This window comes from Jaculus jaculus, chromosome X (assembly GCF_020740685.1).
Source record: "Jaculus jaculus isolate mJacJac1 chromosome X, mJacJac1.mat.Y.cur, whole genome shotgun sequence".
Lineage (NCBI taxonomy): Eukaryota > Metazoa > Chordata > Mammalia > Rodentia > Dipodidae > Jaculus > Jaculus jaculus.
In genome coordinates, this window is record NC_059125.1 from 104764734 (window position 1) to 104788238 (window position 23505).

General features: G+C 40.0%; 1 protein-coding gene across 2 annotated transcripts in view; it reads left to right on the top strand.

Moving 5' to 3' along the window:
* Pak3 (p21 (RAC1) activated kinase 3) overlaps positions 1–23505 on the top strand; it is a 268737-nt gene that overhangs the window by 48293 nt on the left and 196939 nt on the right. For both annotated transcript variants that reach the window (XM_045140431.1, XM_045140432.1), the window contains exon 2: positions 6917–7011. The gene's annotated coding sequence lies outside the window, so the exon portion shown is untranslated. The remainder of the gene's footprint in view (positions 1–6916; positions 7012–23505) is intronic.

Below are 23505 nucleotides of genomic sequence, written 5' to 3' on the forward strand. Positions count from 1 at the left end.
TGGGAAAAGAAATCAACACATGGAGTAGAGGTAACCAACTAGGCAGGCTTAGCAGCTCTGACACCTTAAAAAGAGAATGAAAACTAAAACAACATAGAAGAAAGTCGGCGCAACCCTCATCATTAACATGCCAGCATGCTCATGGACACGATAGAATTTTCTTCATTTTTCCATGTCTTGTCTCCCATCAACAAGACTGTTGAAAACAATTTCAAGGTTGTGGATGCAGCTGTGTTGATAGAGGGCTTACCTGTCAGGCATGAAGCCTTGGGTTCAACACCAGAAAGACAAAATCTAGGTGTACATGACTGGAATCCCAGCATGTGGGAGGCAGAAGTGGGAGAATCAGAAGTTCAATGACATCTTGGGTTATACAGCAAGTTCAAGTCCAGCTTGAGATACATAAGACTATTTCTCAAAAAATAAAAGATCCACTAATAATTTAAAGTGAACTTATTGTTCCATGCTCTGTTGTCCAAATCATCAATGCATTGACAATGTTTGGGACTTCCCTCATTTATTTGATCAGGATCTTTCAACTATTTTTCAAAGAGGACTCACTGATGATCTCCTCCAGCCTGTTCACTTTTTAGATCAGAAGAGTAAGGCTAAGAGAACGGATTCTTGTATTTTCACCGTGTGTGTGGGTGGGGGGAGCTGGGTAAATGTGAGTCTTACTTATAGAGCTATTAAGGAGAAAACAAAAAGATCTACATTGTGAAGGGGAAAGGATGAACAAAAATGTTAGAATTGGCATAGTGTTTGATAAATCACTAGTCATTTGTGACGTAATCACATACACACTGTAAACAACATCCCTTTCTGTGGCAGAAACAGAGGAGATGTTCTCAATGGAGGGAAGCCTCAGCTGTAAGGCTAAAAGGGAGCCATTCATATCCCTCCAGCCTCTTTCTGCCATCACAAAGACTAGAGAAATCTGCCACCTAGGTTAGTTGTGGCTTTCAACATTTTGCTCAGCCCAGGCTTCCAATGGCTGCTTTGCTACTGTGGCTGGTGGCATTTTATCCCTGTGGAAGGGATGGAGCTTTTTTCTTTCATCATGACATCTGTGATTTTTTTTTAAAGCACAGTGCAGTTTTTACAAATTGCACTGCAAAAACAGAAATGCCACTTGTCCTTAGCACAGCAGCGTGGAGGTCATGTTAACCTGTTCCTCAGACAGTGTATATGGAGAACTCATGTATTGCTGAACGTAGTGTACATTCTGTGGGGTTGGAGGTGGAAAGTAAACCCAATCTATCTTTTCTACCTTAAAAGGAGCTAGGGTTGAAATAAGATATTGCTGGGAGTGCTGCAGAAAGCCAGCCCAAGTGCAGTATTAGACCCTGCCCAAGGTAGTCACAGTGTTGCAGCCTGACTGTTAACTAACTGTGGGACTCAGTTAAATTATTTTTCCTCATTGGGTTTGTATTCCCTTATGTCACTCCTCATTCACAGTGCTAGGAAAAGGAATAAATGTGGAGAAGGCAGACACATATATTATGGAAACAGTAAAACACAATACGAGTGCAACACATTAGTATTATTTTTGTTTTGTGACTGCTCCTTACTTCTGATGGTTGAACCATTTTCTTATGTACCTGGAATAGTAGAGAACATTCTATAACAGATCTAAAGCCTCTGGATACATGGAAGGGAAAGGTGGGGAAGGAGATAGGATGGGTAGAACAGTAGGCTTGAACAGACTGGTCCTTCATGGATCATAGCTCTGTCTTAATCTCCATTGCCTGTGCCTTCCATCAACTCACTCAAGTGTTCTGAGACTCAGTTTCCTCATCTAAAAGGGAAGGTTGGTCTGGAGAGATGACTCAACAGCTAAAGGCACTTGCTAGCAAAGCTTGACAGCCTGTATTTGGTTTCCCAGTACTCACATAAAGCCAGATACACAAAGTAGCACATGCATCTGGAGTTCGTTTGCAGTGGCAGGAGGCCCTGGCACACCAATACTGTCTCTTTCTCTTTCCTTCCCTCTTTCTCCTTCTGTTAAATAAATAAATAAATGAAATAGAGAGCAAGGTTGCCAAGAGTACTTGAGCGATATAGATAATGAAGGGCAAGCTCTTATGCGGGTGTAATAGTGCTGATGCCATTTACTCCTGTTGCTGGGGAGAACTGAATCCTTAGTGCCAGTCACAGCTAACCCTTGATTTAAGAAAATGCCATATTCCTGTGTTGTGCACTGAGAAAAATTCTTGTGTCGTAGTTTTAGAACGGAACACAGGAATATGCGCTGGGATTGGGGGTGGAGTTCAGTGGTAGAACGCTGGCCTAGCAGGTTTGAGTACCATCTTAGCATGCCTGCCACAATGAAATGTATTCAACAAATACTCCAAGGGATTGTGGTGTAGAGCCTGATTTGGAAGTCATTGGTCAAGAGTAAGGTTTTCATGAAGCCAGCCAGATTGTTACTCGCTGTTCAAGAAATCAACTCACTGAAAAGTCATCACCATTAAAATAACAACATCAACAAAGAAGGGATTACACAGTAAAGATGTATAGTGTTTTGTATGTGCACATATACAATTAGATAAGAAAGTTATGCATAGTTCAACATATGCTTTGAATTTATGTATGTATATATATTTATGTCTGTACACATATATACATATATATAATTGCTTGAAATTTTCATTTCTTATTACAGAAACTGGTATTCAGAGAAATAATCTATCACGTTAGACTGAACAAGAAATGACTAACAACAGAGTAGAGAAGGATCTGTTTCTCTTCTTGTTCCATCTTACCCATGCAATTCTTGGGTAAACAGAGTTGTCTGTTCTTTAATTAGAATGAGTTCTAATCCCATGTAATGTCTATGACCTGTTATAGAAGAGCAAGTTAGGGGTATGGCTATGAGTTTCAGGCTAATTGCATTGACCTCATTACACAGGAAATGTATCTGAGTTTATTGAGGTGTTTAGTTGTTCTTAGTTACTAAGGGCTTTGTACAAGCACGCCAGGCCCTGTCCTGACAGCTTTTATGCACACTGCCCTCTCTCCAATACTTTGATACATGTTTTATCATCTTTAAACCTATCTGTATTAAATCAAATAATTTTTTTTAAAGAAATGTATTTTAAGTCACATCGAGTGACATCACTGTCTTTTTACTCTGCATTTTGTTTGTGAAGGATATTAACACCCTTTTCATCCCCATGGTCTATAAAAAAGGGATCAGCCACTGCTACTGTTGGGTTCTAGTCCATGGTAATCCTATAACCATGTGAGTGCATTATCATGTTTATGTTAATTATTTTTTAAAAGTTATTCTGCATGAGTGTGTGTGTTTATTGTTGTACACATATGATGCCATGCATGTGGAAGCCAGAGGACAGCCTCAAGGTGTTGGTCCTTTCCTATCTTATTTGAGACACGATCTCTCTTGTTGTTGGCCAATGAGAAGGCCAGACTAGTTGGCCCACTAACTTCAAGATTCTCTTGACTCTGCCTCCCTTTGCTATAAGAACACTGGGACTACAGATACACGTGCCACTTTGTATTAGGCTTTATGTGGTGCTGGAAATCCAAATTCTGGTCAGCTGACTTGTGCGGAGCAAGCAACTTTAACTACTGAGATATCTCCCCACAGTACAGGTTTTGTTTTTTTGAGATAGGTCTTTCTATGTAGTATAGGATAAACCTGAACCCTGATCTCTCCCCTTAATCTCCCAAGTGCTGAGATTAGAGTCAGGTACTACCATGCCTAGCTAAAAGCAATACAATTTTGAAATCAGATCTTACTTTTGTAGGGAACTTTGATATAAGGTTCAAGGAACAATGTGGAACAGGTGGGGATAATGGAGAAGTAGTGAACTGAGAGGAGTGCTATGGAACGCTGTCATATAAGCATGACATCACAGTTGGATTCGTGAACTCACAGTGGCAGTCATAATCTGCATAAGATCATACAACTTTTTGTCATATATGATGGAGGAGAGGAAAAATGCATCACAGTAGAAGAGGGACTAGTTGGAAAGAAGAAGGGGCCAATGGAAGAAGAATGAAAGAGGGACCAAGAGGAGGTAATGGGAGTGGATTATGATCAAATACACTAAGTATATATGTATGAAAATTGCCAATATTTTTTAATAGTAGGCTTTTTGTGAAAGCAAGGCAGGGACTAAGTGGAACTGAATGTGGCTGAGTACATTATAGGGGGGTCTAGAACTGAGAAAATGGTCATATAATAGTCTATCTCATGGGGGCTCTTGTGTACTTTAAATGAGATGATGTGCTGTAAGTAATGAGCACAGTGTCATGTGTAATTAACCCAAGACATATTAGCTTTTATTATTATCATCATTAAATTTCATCTTTTGTTGAAGATAGTGATTCATAGCATCAGGTTTGGAACCTGCCTGGTATTAACTATGGAACCTTGGGCAAGTCATAGTGTGTCCTGGCTTTTGAGTTTCTTGGTCTTTAAAGTAGGTATTCTTTTTTTTTTTAATTTTTTATTTATTTATTTGAGAGCGACAGACACAGAGAGAAAGACAGATACAGGGAGAGAGAGAATGGGCGCGCCAGGGCTTCCAGCCTCTGCAAACGAACTCCAGACGCGTGCGCCCCCTTGTGCATCTGGCTAACGTGGGACCTGGGGAACCGAGCCTCGAACCGGGGTCCTTAGGCTTCACAGGCAAGCGCTTAACCGCTAAGCCATCTTTCCAGCCCTAAAATAGGTATTCTTGAAGTGCCAAGTACAAAGGATTATGATGTGGGTTAAATGACTTAATCTAAGTAAAATATATGTCACTGTGCTGGTACATGATGAGCACTCAATTAATATTAATAAATATTAGCTACTAAAATTATTATCATTAGTTGATGATTAATCATGTCATAATAAATGAATAAAAGAAATTTAGAAAATACACAAAAGCACCCCAAAGCTTACTACTACTATAAAACTTCTTGATATAATTTTGGATTTCAGATTTAAAATAGAAATTTGATTTTGTAATTAACTAATTTGTTTGAGTTCTTTTGCATTCCTTTTAACTGAAATTTTATTGTCATTCATGAATTTTAATATGTTGAGAAAATTAAAAGTTCAGAAAATGCCATATGTTTGGGATGCAGATCATTAAGCATTTACTCTGAACCTACTAATATACTTGCCAATGATCTAGAGTCTGAGATAACCACAATCAAAATGGCAGGCATGAGCCTTGCATATAAAGAATGAGAGAGGAAGATAGGAAAACAAAGCCAAATATGATATAGCATATTACATGATACGAACAAATATGGGGGAAAGCTTCAGTTGGGGCGATAAGGAGTTCCAATATGGTCAGGAGTGTGTGTGTGTGTGTGTGTGTGTGTGTGTAGGCCAGAAGTTTTAATGTTGGATATTTTCATTGATTGCTTTCCACCTTATTTTACTAATGAAGTGGCTCTCACTTGAACTCAGAACTCACTGCTTCATCTAGTCTAGCTAGCCAGTTTGCTCCAGTGATCCCCTCTCTCTGCCTCCTCAGTGCTGGAATTACAGGCAGTCATCATGCCCACTTGGCATTTATGTGGGTGCTGGGTATTCAAACTCCAGTCCTCACACTTGCATGGCAAGCACTTTGTTCACTGAGCCTTCTCCCCAGCCCACATCCTATCTTTTGAAAGACAGTGGTCATAGGAGGCCTCACTAGGAAAGCTACTAGTATTTAGCCCCTACTGAGGTCAAAGTGGGCTATGCAGACATCTGAGCAAAGGGCACTGTAAGGAGAAAGCAGCCAGAACACAGTCCCCAAGAAAGGAAACTGCCTGCCATTTCAGAAACCAAGAAGTCTGTTACAGGTGTGGATTCAATGGAGAGAAGGGTAATGGGCTAGATTAGAGAGGACACAGCGTCCAGATGGTTTAGTATTGTATGTTTTGATGACTGTCATTTACAGGGAGGTTGAAAGCCACAAAGGAGCTTGCCCAGGGAGGGACCTGATTCCAGTTATAACAGCCATCTGTCCCTCCTGCAAGAAGTGAGTTTTGTCCCCTTAGGCCTGTGACAATAATAAAGAAGAGGCAGCAGCTCCAGCAGATCCTAGAGAGCTGTCCTTAGCACTCAGTGGACAGCAGAAAGCAGACTCACTGTACAAGAGGGAGACACAGAAAGGAGGTGGTTACCCAGTGAAAGAGATGTAGTCTCTGTGGAGTATAAAGGGACATAGAACAATTTTGCCACAGGCATCTGCCTCCAAGCTATAACATGAACTTTTCCCTGCTTTACCAGTCTGCTCAGCCTCTGGCAGGACCTTGTCAAGGTCAGAAAGACTTCGGGTGGCTTTACTGAGGGATCTGCCTCTTTGATACCACTGGGTGGCAGTAGTTCTAGTCCTTCCACCAGAGTAACCAGGATAAGGGTGTACCTTCCATAGAAAGAATTAGAGATTTGAAAGCAGGTGAGTATTGAATATCCAATACACAACCTTCCTCCTTCACAGGCCTCAAGTTTCTTCACAAGCCACCCTTTTATGGACTGGTTTCTTTTGTCAATCTTGTGTTCCTCCTCTAAAGATATCATACTTTCTCAGTGACAAAAATATAATGCCTAGAATTGAATAGGAAACTCTAGGAGGGTATAGTGGGGGCCACAGAGAAGTGATCATGTTCAAAATCTAGAACCTATAATTGCATTACTATAGCCTAAAATTGTACTCTAGTGTTTCACCAGCCAAATACTCTATGTAGATTTAGCTATTGATTCAGATTATGTTTTTGTGTCAACCTAAATCGTTTTTGTTTGTTTGTTTATTTGTTTGGTTTGGTTTGGTTGGTTGGTGCATATGTATGTGAGCTGCTGTAGAAACATCTTCCCCTCTTATGGCCCAACAAAATGGATTTTTTTAATTTTTTGATTGAGTATTTTTTCTTCACCTTATTTAAATTTAACCTTTTTAAATTGTAGCCCTGTTTTCCAGCCCATCTGAGCTCCCTTTGAATCTCAGTTTTGTTCTTCAACATATTTGACACTCTGCCAGCTTTGAGTCATCCTCAGTCGTGGTAAGTACATTTTATATACCATTTAAATTATTAATAAAGTTTGAAAAGCCTTGTGGCCCTTCTCTAGAGACCTTTCTACGAGTTACCACCTATGCTCTGGGTAAATTCTTTAATCAATTGCCCATCCATTTGACTATATTATAATCTGGTTACGATGTTACAGTCCTATTTCATTCACGAGAAAATTACAGGAGACAATTTCAAATGAGCTACTTTATCAAATATGTAGACATTAATAAAATGTAGTTACAAAAGACATTATGGGTGAGACTAAGATTGCTGTTTTATTTTGCACAGTGTAAATACTAGTATACATTTTTCTAACTTCAAGTGATATGGGTTTGTTATAAAGGTCAACAACATGCATTTGCATACAAATTAGAAAGTGAAAGTTTATTTTTTATAGTTCTGTGTATTATGCCAGATACGTTCAGTTGATTTGTGCATACATAAATAAAACCCAAGGATTTAAATGGGATCATACCATAGAAAATGTTGTGTAACTTGCTTTTCTTCACGTCTTTTGGAAACCTCCTTCCTTGTCAGAACCAGCTTTACTTCATTTTAAAGATAGTACAGTGTTCTTTCTGTTGCTATATCATAATTTATCTCACTGTTCTCATATTGATGGGCATTTTGGATCGTTAGCAAATTTTGCTGTTATGGGCTTGTATTGTGAGATGAACTTTCTTTTGTGCCTTGATAACACTTTCATCCCACATCATCTATCTCATTTGGATCTTGTTGTCAATACCCTAAATGCTCAACAACCACTTCTACAAAAGGAAGAAGAAATGTGATCAAGTGATCTATTATTTGCTTACTAATTCATCATGAGACAGAGCTACCAGCTTACTATTCATCAAGGTTTGAGTTTGACAGTGTGTACTTTGTCCTCTTTTGCAGTGGAATTGAGGATATTTAAGTTTTCAGGAAGCTTTAGAGAACCAAGGTACTTCAAACTCAAGACTTGCGTGACAGAAAAGCTTGATGAAAGGCTGCTAGCACAGGTATGAAGATTAGGACTAGGAAGGAGCAGAACTTTGCCATTGATCCACTGTTCTCCATTACACACCCTTACCTCTGACCAACTGAGGGCCATTTCTGGGTCCTGTGTATCCCCCTTCTTTCTTAGCTTCATTCCTGTATGAATGTATCTTCCAGAATAACATAAGAGTCATCTCTCCAGAAACACCACGAATGCTTTAAGAAAATAAGTTTGTTGGTCATCTGTGTTTGAATATCCAAAGTGCAACTGAACTAGTTTGTGATATTCAATAAGTCGTTATGCCATCTGGGCCTAGTTACCCTCATTCACAGAATGAGCATCATGGATATCAAAGCACTGAGACTGGGCTGGAGAGATGGCTCAGTGGTTGAGGCACTTGCCTGCAAAGCCTAATGACTTGAGTTTGATTCCCAGTACTCACATAAAGCCAGATGCACAAAGTGGCACATGCATCTGGAGTTTGTTTGCAGTGGCTAAAGGCCCTGTGTGCTTATTTTCTCAGTCTCTCTTCCCCTTTCTCTCTTTCTCTCTCTCTCTCTCTCTCTCTCTCTCTCTCTCACTCTCTGCTTGCAAATAAATAAATAAAAACAAAAAACACTGACACTAATGACAGGCTTATATTCATCACGTAGTGAAGGTTAGCCACGATTATTTTTATCATCATTGATGGTCATATGCCCTACTCCATTGCCTTATAGAGATTAAGTGCAAACATAAGTAAGGCTCATAACACCTCAGCATATGGTGAGTGCTAAATAAACAATAGTAGATATTGATTGTGGCTATATCTTCCTCTTGGTATTTGCTTGCTTCTTCTTTTGTTATGTTTATTTGTGTTCTTATATTACCCTCCTCCTCCAATTTATAAACTCCTTGGAGAGCACAGTTCTTTCCCTCTCCCTGGAAGCAGAAATGAGCCAGTCCTGGAGCTCAGTGTGGTTCTTTAAAATTAAGATGAGGAAACGCTGCTGTCACTTTTTTAAAACCCCTTTCATATTGGATGTTTTGCTAATTAGAAAGCACCTTTCCTGCTAATTGATAGCTAGGAAGGCCAAAGTAGACCATAGCACACATATCCCAACCATTGAGGCCACTAATCACGGAATGAGCTGTGTAAATAATACTGACATTGGAAAGTTTGATGTATGACATTGCCTAAGCACAATGGATTTGTATACTAATCTCAGGCTTCTGCTATCTAGATGGAAGAGGATATCATTAGTTGTCAGTCCACTCTAGGCTCTTGGGCTACCCATGTACCTTCCTCAGTTGTTTTCCTGCTTTCACTGATGCCTCTATACAGCAGAGTGAATCACATCCAATTGTTCTTCTCACAAATCTTTCCTGGCCCTTCTCTCATGAAGTATAGATCCCCTTACCTTCCCGTGGTCTAGGAAGCCTAGTATAGTGTCACCCCTGTGTATGCAAAGTCTCATTCCTTTCTTTCCCTCTCTGCACTGCCCACAGGAATCTGTGTTTTGAGAACACACCACAGTCATTTTGACTTCAGTGCCTTCAGTCTTGTTCTATTTGCCAGGAAATGATACCCATAACTCACGAGAAAAGGCTTCAGAATGAAATCTACTTTGCACTTTTATCTTTGATTTTATAGCCTTGTGAATTATGATAAATAAGCCTTCAGTAAGCTCCATCGTCTATGGCAGTTTGAGCCTACTAACACATATGTTAGGTTATATGTCTCTCTCTCTATATATATATAATATATTATATATATTATATATTATTAATATATAATATCACATATTATATATAATATAATATATATTATATATTATATAATATGTTATATATATTATATATGTTATATAACATATATATATATAATATGCTTTATATTAGAATACTAGATAATATGTTAGATTATAAATGTTAAGAAGAACAATAACAAAAGAAATGAAAACAGGATGGTTTTGTTGCAGGAATAAAAGTTTCAGAGTGGCCTAGACATGTGAATCTTGAACAAGTACCTGAAAGAAATGGAAAACCTAGGTCTCTATCTGAATGCAGACAGTTATGGCAGAAAAGGACACTGAAAAGTTCCTGAGGCTCAATCATACTTGATGTGGCTGAAGGAATAGCAAAGGCCCACTGCAAGCAAGAGTAAGAGTGGTAGGGGATTAATTCATAGAATTAACTGGGGCTTTGAAGGTTGTTATAACAATTTTGGCTTTAACTGAGTGATAAGGAATGTTGTCTAACAGAAAGCAACATAGTTTGACACGGAGATTAATTGGTTCACTTTAAGAACTAGGTTGAGAATAAACTGAAATGGGAAGAGTAGGAATCAGCAGGACCATCTAGGAAACCAACACAGTAATCCAGGTGAGAAATAATAGTAACTTGGAGAAGGTTGGAAAAGCTGTCAGGAATGAGTGATATAAGAGCTAATAAGGAATGGTCAACCTCTGACTGAATTATTACAGATAAGTGCACATGATTTGCTGACAGAATCCATGTCAAGCATGAGACAAGGTCCACAGTCAATAAAGACACAAGAAATTTTGGCCTGATCATCTATAATAATACAGTTGCAATTTAGCTGAGAAAGGAAGGAATGTGGAAGGAGTATGTTTTATCAAGAAAGTTCAAGGATTTACTTTTGAAATTGACATGTCTAAGGTTTAATGTTCTCCTTCACCCAGTTCATATATTGAGAGCTAGCCCCTACCATGATAGTGTTAGGAGACAGGGCTTTGGCGAGATTAATAGCTCATGAGAATGTAGCTCTCAAGAATAGGCTAAATGCCCTTATGCCTTTAGAAAAGGGAATAATGTGCAGTCTTTCACTTCTACCACCATGTGAGCTTCAGAAGGCACCATCTATGAAAAGAAGGTCCTTGTCAGTTATCAGCCCATTTACCCATTTATCTTGGTTTATCCAGTCCCCAGAATAAAGGGACTCAGTATATTTTCTTTGTAACAATCAGATCAGAGTAAGACATGTGCCCATTCTACATCCCACTGGGGATGTCAAGTAGAGTAGGAAATAGCAACATCCTCGCAGATCTTTTGTCGGGAAATAGCCCATTGCAAGCTATGAAACCAGACAACCACACAGGTATGTCCAGTCAGTGGTTCATGAGCCAACATCTGGCAAGTATTGCTATAAACATGGCCCAACAAAATGTTGTAAACTTACTTAAAACATCATGGGCTTTCTATTGCAATTTTTTGTAACTCTTGAGTGTGAACTTTGAAGATGGAAACATTGTATCACAAAATCAAAAGGTTGGACACGCCTGAGAGAGTAAGTACAAGTAGAAAAGAGATGAGGTTCCAAGACTGAGCCACAAAGAATGCCAAAGTCTCTTGAGTTTAGGTTGAGGAGTTTGGCAGTATGAGTAGATGGCCCCCAATATTTTCAGTGTTTTATTACAGTTTGTAAAATAGATTTACAGCCACCTGAGTGGAGGAGGAGTCACTGGGAAGATCTTAGTGTCCATCCCTAAGGTGTGGTGGTGTGTTTGAAATTCCAATCTGAAGATATGCAAAGTACCTTGTTTGCTTGGAGTTCCTGAAGTGTGCTGTGGCTTTTGACTTTTAAGCTTGTGCTTCTGTCTGTCTGCTTGGGCCTGTGAAGGCAGGCCAGCTTCTTCTGCCATTATGGAACTTCCCCTGGATCTGTAAGCTTCAATAAATCCCTTCCTCTATAAGTGTTCTTGGTCTGGAAGTTCATCTCAGCCACTTGAGGATGTCTACTACAAGGAGTGACAAACAAAGAAATTAAGAAGAAGCCAGAGAATAAGTAAGAAAACTAACACAGAATTGTTCCAGGAGATCAAGAGAAAAAGGTGACTTATGGAAGAGAAGGTAGTCACTCTGTCAAATACTGAAGAGATCTCAATTTATGTGAAGACTGAGAATTGAGCACTGAATTTTGTAATGTGGAGGTCACTGGTAATGTTCATTCGACCAGCAATTATGATGAGTTCAAGAGAGAAAGGGGAGGGAAGAACTTGGAGACAACCAGTATAAGTTACTGCCTCACTCAATGGACAACAAGGACAAAAGTACAAGTTGTAGTATCAGGAAGATAGGTTAAGTGCTGTGGGGGGTTTTACTAACTTTATATGGGAGAAGTAATAATCTTTTGAGAGTGATCCAACTACTTACATAAAAATGTAAGTTTCTTAAGGACAGGGACTTGTATATCCCTGGTACTTTCCATAGTACCTAACATGTAGTAGGCACTCAATAAATGTTAAATAAGTAGATGATCAAAAGGAAGGAGGAATGACTACATGAAAATAGATGGCAGTCTGGAGAGATGGCTTAGAGGTTGCTTGACTGCAAAGCCAAAGGACCCAGGTTCAATCCCCAGGACCCATGTAAAGCCAGATGCACAAAGTGGTGCATGCATCTGAAGTTCATTTGCAGCAGCTGAACGCTCTGGTGGGCCCATTCTTTCTCTCTCTCTTACTCTCTCTCTCTTCCACTTTCCCTCTCCCTCCTTCTTTCTCTCTCTTTCAAATAAATAAAAATTAAAAATAAATAGATGGCAAAGACTTGTGTGAAAAGAAAGTGACAGGTGAATTGGGTGGCCAACTGGCCTTTGTTTCAGTCATTCCTGTCAAAAACTTAAGGCTTAAGATGCATGAGGAGTCATTGGCATGGAAAACTCTGTCAAGAGTGCATGCTATATCCTCTATAGTCACCTATTCTGGAAATCAGACAGGATGTTGAACAATAAGAACTGGGTGAGTTCTTATAAGATCCTGGTGTTCATGAATAGACCCAAAGTAAAACCCTTTTGTCTCATGACCATTCTCTGTATTTGGTCTGTATGTGGTGTAGGGCACATGTGAGATACATGCCACACTGGCATACTAGCCTGTCACTACTTGTTGAAGGATAGTTAATAGCTTCATGGAATTCAGACCAAAGAGCAGCTAAAGTGCCCAAAGTAAAAGGCCTTGGGTATGCAATGACTGGTAGCCTTGGCACCCACCTCACTGCAAAATCATCAACAGTATAAAGTGACAAATTGGCCCAGTGGGGCTCTGCCATGGTATTCATGACTCAGTTGTTTCTTGAAAGGTGGTAGCCCAGCACCAGGCTGGCACAGAAGTGCTTGCTAACTTTTGAATGAACCCTTTGGGATTTGGGGCAGTGAAGCAAGGGCTTTCCCGTCAGTCATCTCATTTCACACTTAAATGCAGCTCTGTTTCTAGGGCACAGCCAGCAGGAAGATCATGTCCTGTGCTTGAAAACCCCATAATTATTGGCCACAGCCAGGGATGTCCTTTTTTGTTTTTTCATCATCTCCTTTTACAACCAGATTCCATCATTGTTTTGTGTTTTCAAAGTCTAAAAATTGATTCCAACCAGCATTGTCCTAATACCAGATCTGAACCACATGTGTATGTTCATAAAGTTGTGACTATAACATTAAGCTAGTACTACTGGCTGTTCTAATAATAATTGCCATTGGCGTGTATTGAGCAGCTTTTATGGTCCAGGTACTGGGCTAAGTATTTTGCATGCATTGTTATACTCCTCATCATAGTGACCCATATAATTTGCTTGTGTGTTGGGTACTATCAGTGACTTCACTGAAGAAAGCAGTTCAAGTTACAGAGGGATAGGGTTGAAATTCAAACACACTTGCCTCACTACAGCTTCATACCCTGTATAGTTTACTATTATAGCATAAATGTTCTCTCCCAAACATGTAGACCAGATGTTTCTGCTATAAAGCTTCCAGAGGCATCCTGTCACACTTTGAATAAAAGCCAGTTTAGTTCCTGGGTCATCAAGGCTTGGTGGAATCTGCCCTTTGCCTTACCTCTGCAGTCTTGTCTCATTCTTCTCTCTTGTTTTCTGTGGCTATGGTTCCATAGCAATAGCTAGGCAATGCTCTAGGTTTGTTTGGTAGTCTATCATGGCTACTTACCACTGTTTTCAGTGATGCTTCTCTTGGAAAAAGCCGTTCATATTTCGAACTCAGAAAAACCACCCTGGATATGCTATTTGTGTAATGTTGGTGCTGCATGTGATTGTCGGCAGCCCGTTGTTCCAGGGGTGCTGGTTTGTTTGTCTTTGCTCTCTCTCCCACTTTCATATTGCACAACCCAAGGAGGTTTACCTCATCCCATCTTTTGTCCAGCACCAAGGAGAATGTGATGCTTAGAGGTCAGTATGATCCCAAATTCTCGTTGGGAAACTTCTGGCATCAGTAAGAACATACTATTTTTTTTTAAAAAAAGATTATATTTTCTATTAATTAGTTTTGTACCCAGTGAATACAGTCAAGTAGGTACTATTGTTAGGCTCATCTATGTCCTATCCGCTCCCCCTGATCCCTCCTTGTTGAGGTTATGGATTATGCATTGTGGAGTTAGCCCACAGTTATGGGTAGAGGAACAGAGCACTGGCTCAGAAAATCACTGATCTATATGTCAGTACACCCCTCCCCTGTAGCTAGGGTACCTTAGATAAATTCTTTCACTTCCCTGAACTTTAATTTCTTTACCAGTCAATGAGAAGCATTTTCTTCTAAGAGGTTTCTTTGAATATAGGATGAAGGGGATGTAATACTATAAAGCACATAATTGTATATAATTTTAATGCATGCTGAGTGCTTATTTCAGTCACTCCTCTCTGCTCCACACATATATTATCTCCACTGATACTCAGAAAAATATAGGAGATTATCAGTGGTATATCCATTTTACAGATGGAAAAGATGAGGCAAAGAGAGATTAAGTCGTTTCTTCACTATTATTCAGCTGGTAATGGCATTTGAAGAAAGACTTAAAAGCAGGAGGGAACAAATGTCAGGAAGAGGAGCATCCAGGTGGGAGGTAAATGTGAATGACCTGAGGACACACGTGGCCTGTATAAGGAATAGTAGGAGATCCAGTGTGGCCACAGCAGAGGGAGCCAGGTCATTTTGCATCTTTGTGACCTTGAAGGTCACCTAAAGGAACTAACCATAGAGAAAAGAGCAGAGAGAACAAGCAAGGGACATCCAGTAGCCCTGTGCTGCCCTCTATTTCAAGTAATCCCAAAGGATAGAAACATGAAGGGAAGGAAAGTGCAGGAGAGTGAAGTGGCTAGAATCTCAAATCCCTGTCCAATTTATGGTGAGTAAAGAGATCATTATTAAGCACCATAACAAATTTCCGAGTCTCCTGTGCTTTATTCCTCTCCAAGCACTGAGCTATAATTACTGATGAGTGTGGCACAAGTACCTCAGCATGTGACATCATCCTCAGTCTGCAGAGTAAAAAATGATGAGAACTGTAATTGGTGGTATAAGGAGTTGAAGTGATTTTTCTTGAACTACTATGGTGAATTCATAAAACGTCCAGAATTTTTTGTGTTGCTTTGGCTTATGTTTATATCAAAAGTCCTTGAGCTACTCAGTGAGCATCATTTGGATATTTGGGGCCTGATAATGCATGTATCATAAAATGTTCAGGCAGTGATGAAGCATGGGATGAAGATCTCTAGCCTGCAAAAGATAACGCCAGGTACCAGTGGGGTTTTCCAAAGGCTTCTCTTTGTACTCACTGTGCCGAAGCAGAAATGAACATGGGGACAACCAGGCTGAAGCACTGGTGGCTTAGAGACAGGAATGATGCTTTAGAAACCAGTTCATACAATAGTGCTTGCCTTGTCTCTATAGTACTGTAAATAATAGAGAGTATTTAGTAGGTAGTCTAGTAAAAAGTATAAAAGCTAGTATATGCACAAAATATTACGATTATTGTCATTGTGTACTGTGGTGATCTTGATGAAAGTGGATGGATAGCTGCAGTGTTTTCTGCTTCCTTACTCATCTAGTATTATAAAGGAGGCATTACCCTATTTTTTGAAAAAAAAAAGTGCTACTATAGTTTGAGTAGTTATTATGTAGTAGACACTTTGGTATGTGTCTTACATATATTATCTCATTTAATCAATCCAATAACTCATGAAGTATGTTCTTTCTAGTTGTTTTAATATTGACTAAGGATCAGAGATGTAAAATAATTCACCTGAGTAAGTAGCATGATAACCAGGATTACACCACAGAGATTGGCTCAAGCAGCCTTTTTTGATTTGTTTTTGTTTATGAGACACAGTCTCATTATGTAACCCGGGCTGAACTCAAACACTTTTACTCCTGAACCTCCTCCAGGATGATGATAGTAGACACTGAGGAAACTCAGAACACAACAAAGGAGAAAAGCAGTGTCTGTTGAGAGCTCAACACTAAAGGAGACTTATAACCACCACCACCCCCAGCAAGGCTCAGGGATCATTGAGGATGAGGAGACAGAAAGAATGTCAGAGGCACTGGGTGGGACAGTATAGTCTGAAGCATTTTGCCCCTACCTCACAGAGGCTGGTACATTCATGGCCCCATAGTTAATAAGGATAATTCCACTGAGGAGGGCCTTCAATGTAATAGGGATAAGAGAGAGGAAACATAAGAGTATAACCTGATGGGAATATGGCCAGTTTGCAATATGTACATATAATAAAGCTCACAACTAAAAGAAGAAAACTTCCACAATCTTCCTGCCTCTACCTCCAGAATGCTGGGATTATAGGAGCATGCCTCTACATCCAGCTAGCCTATGGGATTCTTTGTCCTTAAGTCTATATGTACTACAGTGTTTTCAATAGGACACATAGGGCATAGATACCCTGTGTTATAGTCAGGTTCACATTGCTGGTAGAAATCACCCAACCAAAAGTAGCTTGTGGGAAAATAAAAGGTTTATTTTGGCTTACAGACTCAAGGGGAAGAAAATGATGGCGTGACTAGAGGGAGAACATCACCCCCTGGCCCACACAAGGTGGACAATAGCAGCAGGAGAGTGTGTCAAACATTGGCAAGGGGAAACTGGCTATAACACCCATAAGCTCACCCCCAACAATACACTGCCTCCAGGAGGCTTTAATTTCCAATTGTCATGGGCTGGGGAAGCTAGCTTTCAGAATACCTAAGTTTATGGGGGACATCTGAATCAAACCACCACACCCTGGGAAGGCATATTATTTTACAAGATAGAAGGCACAAACTATGCTTTTTGGTATAGGAAACCCCCAAATGAGCACTCAAGCTGGAATTAGTGGTAGTCAAGAGTACCCGGGTGCTTGGGGGAAACACTAGGGAGATACCTGTTTACCAAACTTGAAAGACAGAACCAGGGCAAAGAAAAATCAATTAATTCTTATCCAGTTCTCTAGATGTGATATCTGTGTGGACCCTTGGTCTTCAGGTTCCCATTTCTGGGCTGATTCTCTTGCTCCATATCCTTAAGACTCCTCAATTCTATAGGCAGCAGACAGAAAGGAGAAGACATCTCCTTGTGAGTGAAGCCATTGTCTGGAGTTCTCAGTGTAGCCTAGAGACCTGCAGATCAACATCACTGGGGTACTTATTGGAATTGTTGGTTCTCAGGTATTCCTCTGGGTCTATCTAGGCTCAGGTCCAGCCGTGTGTGCTTTCCTAAGCCCTCTGGGTGAGTCTGAGTCTGAGGCACATTCAAGTTTGAAACACTACTCTAGACTGACAAGCAGAGTTCTGAATACTGCAGACATCAATATGCACATGCCTCATCAACTCGCATGCCTGGCACAAAGCGTAGATTGTCTCTAGGAGGAGGAATTAGGAAAGGACTGCAGCCCTGTAGCTGGACCTGCAGAGCGGTGTCACCTTCAAATACACATGATACTAATAGATGTACAGAGGCTGGGAACGAGGATGTCATCAGTTCTGGTTAACCAGTTCCTATATCAGAGAATGTTGTTTTGCAGGCTCAGCAACTTGCCAGAGACATACCAGCTACTCTGGAGGGTAGCAGCCCTGTCACCAAGGATATGGCTGTCCAGGATTATAGGAGTTTTCAGTTGGCGGGGAAGGAGCTCAGAGAGGACCTACTCCATTGCTCACCTCTATTACTTCCTTGGTAATGCATACCTGAATGGCACTCTTTTGGCTTCAGAATTACATGGCCAGGCTGGAGGGTTGGCTTAGCAGTAAAGGCATTTGGCTGCAAAGCCAAAGGACCCAGGTTTGATTCCCCAGGACCCACGTTAGCCAGATGTACAAGGGGATGCACGTGTCTGGTATCATTTGCAGTGGCTGGAGGCCCTGGCATGCCCACTCTCACTCTCTCCCTCCCACTTTCTCTGTCAAATAAATAAATAAATAAAATATTTTTTTTAAAAAAAAATTACATGGCCATAGTGATGTAAGCTTGGATTTGACCTGGTACAGGTAGGTAGGGGAAAGGAATGTATTTAAAAGTAATGACCATGATAAAAATCTAGAAAAGTTGGGTTGGAGAAATGTCTTAGTCGTTAAGCCACTTGCCTAAAAAGCCAAAGGACGCATGTTTAACTCCCAAGGACCCATGTAAGCCAGAAGCACAAAGTGGCTCATGCATCTGGAATTTATTTGCAGGGGTTAGAAGCCCTACTTCTTTCATTCTCTCCCTCTCTCTCTCTCTCTCTCTCTCTCTCTCTCTCTCTCTCTCTCTCTCTCTCTCTCTCTCTCTCAAATAAAACAAATAAAAAATAAAATATTTTTTAAATTCTAGAAAAATTATTACAGCCATTGCTTTGAGAACACAGAGCCAAGGAGAGCAAGGGAGGCTTTGTGGAGGAAATGTCATTTGAATTGGAAAATGTCTCAGTAAATAGAGATGGAAGAGTAGGATGTAAGGTTGCTTCCCAAGAAGAGAATATAATAATCAAGACTATGGAGGCACAAACTTGTAGAACAAAGCTCACAAAAATGTTTAGGCAGGCAAGGTTAAGAAAGCACACTCTAAGGTGACACTGTTTAGCTTCAGATGTCAACTCCATAATTTTGATGGAAAACTGGCTTTAAGCAAGTTATTTAACATCTATTAGCCTTTGTTTATCTACCTGGATAATAGACACCACAGAACATTCTTCATTTGGTTGTGAGAAACAACAGTAAGTGAGATAATGGCATAAGCTAAAAAATAGGTCTGGCACATAGCAGGTAGATTAGCTGACTTCACATGTGACATAAAAGGAGATTTTTTTAAAAAACACTGGGAAAGGAATAGGGAGTAGTGTAGATCATTGAAAATAGGTTTTGGAGAGGGCATTGAGTCCTAAACTAAATATTTGGGCATTTGACTATGAAGAGATTTGACTATGAAGAGATGTATTCAAAGGGTAGATTTGAGCATAGGAGAGAGGACCAGTTCAGAAGCCAGTAGATTTTAGCTCTGGCTATGGCAAAAACAAGTTATTTGAGTGAGTGTGTGTCTGGATCCCACTATCACATGCAATCCTGATTTTAGATTTAAAGAGCCTAAAATGTGTCCATCAAAAAACTGGAGAATGAAAATTAACAGATGGAGACAACATTCACCAATTTCATAGTTCTAATGGGCAAGACAATCCTCTCTTAGCCTCAGCTAAGCATTGAGAAATAACATGTCCGCTGAAAATATTAACTGAAACTGGCCTTTTTGTAGGAAAATTGGGGCATGTGCAATTCACACATCCTTGATAAATTGAAGCACATTCTGTCTTACTGGCAGAGACCAAAAGCTGTAATAAGATAAGGAGTCCTCCAATGAAAGAGATGATTAGCGATGCTAATAGAAGCACATACTGGATCCTAATTAAGGTATTTTCTAATGGTTGTCTAGGAACACAAGTACCCTCCATTTGGACTTTGATGATAAGTAAAGTATTCCTTAGCTTCCAATTGGGATGCGCACAATTCAAAATGTTCTTGAGACTTGGGCCAGAGGGAATGATCACATTTGGTACATTATTGAGTTTCTGGAAGAAGGACAGTCGCTAACCACTCAAGAATATTTTGGCATTATCTATCTGCAAAGATGCAACTTTTGAGGTAATCCATCTGAGTAGGCTAGTTCCCTCGAATATTAAAGAGTATCAATACATCCTAAAAAGCAAGTCGATGGGTCAGGCATTGACAAGGCAATTTTGAAGCCAAATGATCTCCCTTCTGCCTTCACCTTGCTTCCAGGAGGCACAAGCACATACCAGTTTGAATTCATACCTGCTAACAGCCTTTTTAAAGAAAGCAGGCTTCTGTTTAGCTGCAGTGACATAGATATTTTGGTGGGAGAAAGTGCGGAGGGTGGCCGTGACCATGCTGCTTCCATATTGGATCAACAGATTTCCGTATCATGGGTTCTAAGACAGCTTCCTGTCAGACCTGCCATGCTTTCCCTTCATACATTAATGGCTGAAAACAGAGCACATACCTTGGCATTGGTTAGAATGACCCAAATTCTTTCTGGAAATGCAAAAGCCTTCTGGCTCATAGGATTACTGTGTTGGTGTTTGAATCGCTCCCCATCTGTCCATTACCTCCTTGTCTAGTGCAGCCCCAGACTACTAAGTCTGCTCACCTCAGCAGCTTGCTTTCCAGGGCAAGGTAATTTGGGAGTAGTCTAGTTAAAAGAAAGTACTTATCCAATGCTAGAGAAAGTTTGCAGCAAGACTGAAGAAACGAGGTTCTCACATAAACTGATTTGCTATATCACTAATGTAAATTCCCCAACAATTTGCCCTGCCCTTCTGCAAACTTAGGTCATACAGCCAAATGGTTACAATTTTCTTGGTGATGAAATCAATACCAATCATATACCTTTTTTTTTTCATGGAGACTGGAACAGCTGTGATGGAGGGAGGGATAGTGGGATGTAACTGTTTCCAGCAGATAGGTAGCATCAGAAGACAGTGAGGAAAGGTGCAGGGAAACTCAGAAGTAGTTAGTGATGTCAGAACTTAGACTAAGAAGACGTGGGGTCTAGGCAAATTGTACTCAAGCCTTACCCAGCTGAAAACAGTTCTTGACCCATGATCTGAAAAGTTCACAGAAAAATTCTACAGCTCATTAGTTCCCATCCTTGCTTGTGCATTAGACTCTACTGGAGAGTTTTAAATATATATGTGCACAGTTTTCTCCCTCAGAGATTCTGTCATTTTTAGAAAAAGATATAAAATTACAAATGCTGATTAAGATGCAAAGAAAGGGAATCTCTTATACACTGCTGGTGGGAATATAAATTAGTATAGTCATTATGGAAAACACTGTGGGGGTTTCTCAAAAATTCTGAAAATAGAACTACCATATGGTCCAGTTATAGCACTACTGGGTATATACCCAAAGGAATTCTAATTAGCAAACCATAGGAATTCCCCCACACCTATGTTTATTGCCACACTATTCACAACAGGAAATGTAAGGAATCAATCAAGCTCAGCACATCAATGGATAAATGAACAAAGGAAATGTAGTATATATACACAATGGAATATTATTTTGCCATAAAGAGAACAAAAGCCCTTCCAACTGCATCAAAATGTATGGGACTGGAGGACATCTTGTTAAATGAAATAAGAGATTTTTGTCCTAACTGGCATGGAGTTAGACCATAGCATTTGACAACTTTTGATAAGCTCCTTGAATTAAATTCTATAATGGATATCATTGAGATAATTAAAATTGGCCATATTTCAATAAGAAATATATTTTAGATAATATTGTATCAGCTTTAAAATTTTCTTAACTTGGTAACTAGTGCTTTGGTTATGTAATAGAAATGTAATAGAATATGTAGTAGAAATATAAACTTAGATATTGTGGGGTGAAGGGCACAATGTCTGCAACCAACTCAAGTGGACTCTGGAGGAAAACCACACAAAAATGTTAAGAGGGTGGAATAAAGCAAAACTGGCCAATGCTAAAATTTTCTGAATCTGTGTGAGAGACAAAGTTCTTGGTGCTATTTTTGTATTTATTTCATTGGTTTAAATCCTTTTTTCCAAATTAATTTTTAAAAATCCTTAAAAAACATATCTCCATGTGCAATAATGCATAACCAAATATGGAACACAATGGAATCATTTAGAAACTCCTAAAAATTAGAAGGATGGGGTCCTGCCAGAGGAAGGGACAGAGGAGTAGCCTTCCAGAGCCACCACCTTGCACCAGTGATTCTTCTACTTTGACCCTCAAAGCTCTTGAGATCTAGTTAAAACTTCAGATCACCTTCAATGGGGCCTGGTATTCCAAATTTCTCCTTTCTATTCTTTTTGTCTAGCATATATTATATGGGGAGTGTGTGTATGTGAGTGTGTGTGTGTTACGCATGTGTGTGCAGATGCACATGCCTCCATACACATGCCAGAGCAGAAAGCCCAGTGTCCTCCTTTTTTTTTTTTTTTTTTTTTTGCTCATCCATGCTTAAGATCGAGCCTGCCATTCAATCAGAGCTGCTATTTTCAGTCAGACTCACTACCCTGTAAGGCCCAGCAATTCTCGGGTCTTTGTGTTCACAGGTTTGGCACTACGACATGTATGACCAACCCCATCTTTTTTACTTGGGTGCCAGGTAATGAAACTCACTGTGAGACCCTCCTTCTTGGACTCTCATTGCTTGCCCAGAAGGCACTGTTACTTAATGAGCCTCCTTCTAGCACTCTTTTTCTCTTTATTTTCTTCCTTCTTCTTTCTCTTTTTCTTTCCTGTTCTTCCTTTCTTCTTACATCTTTTCCTTTCCTTCATCCTTTCTCTTTTTTTCCTCTCTTCCTTTATCCCTTCCTCTATCTCTTCCTTCCCCCTTCCTTTCTTCTTTCCTCCTTTTTTGGTTCCTTTTGAGGCACAGTTTTACTCTGTCCCAAACTGACTTGGAACCCACTCTTTAATCCAGATTGGCCTCCAACTCATGGTGATTTTCCAACCTTAGTCTCATAAGTGCTGGGATTAAAGGTATGAGCTACTATGCTCTTCCTTTTTCTGTATTGCCATGCTAGACATTAAACCTAGGGCTTCATACATGCTAACCAAGTACCTTACCACTGAACTATAATGCCAATCCACATTCTTATTTCTAGAAGACTCCCTGGTGATGGACCACCCTTGGAATAGCAAAGCTGTTATACTGCATTACCTTCCCATAAATCAGTCAGTCAGTCATTAAGTGTTTTGGACCTACCCACACAGGGATAAGCATTGTAAGAAAAAATGACTTCTTTCTGTGACATGTTCCTGTGAACCATGTGGTATTGTACTGGAGAGCCACCCAGACCCACAGGACAGAACAGAGGACCCTACAAAACAAGATTAAACAAAGGTTTAGAGCAAATGGAACTGTTCTCTTCAGAAGCAAGTTGTGTCACAGGAAAATGACCCTTCCTTGTGGGTGGCATTTAGAACCCACCAGGAAGCAATATAATTCTGATGAAGTATGGGGTCCAGGCTGCCTCTTCTAAGTGGGGGTCATTTATTAAAAACAGAATTCTGAGGAAGAGTTTTATTTCGTGCTGGATATGGCATGCTTTCAGATTGCTGCTTCTAATGTAAGTGTAGCCCAAATGCTTCTGTCCTCGTGGGAGCATATGGATACCAGCCTCTGCCACCATTTTAATTTTAATTTAAAAATTTCCAGACCTTCTTTGTCCTATCTTCCCCCATTGTGACTCTTTTTCCCTGTGCCTACATG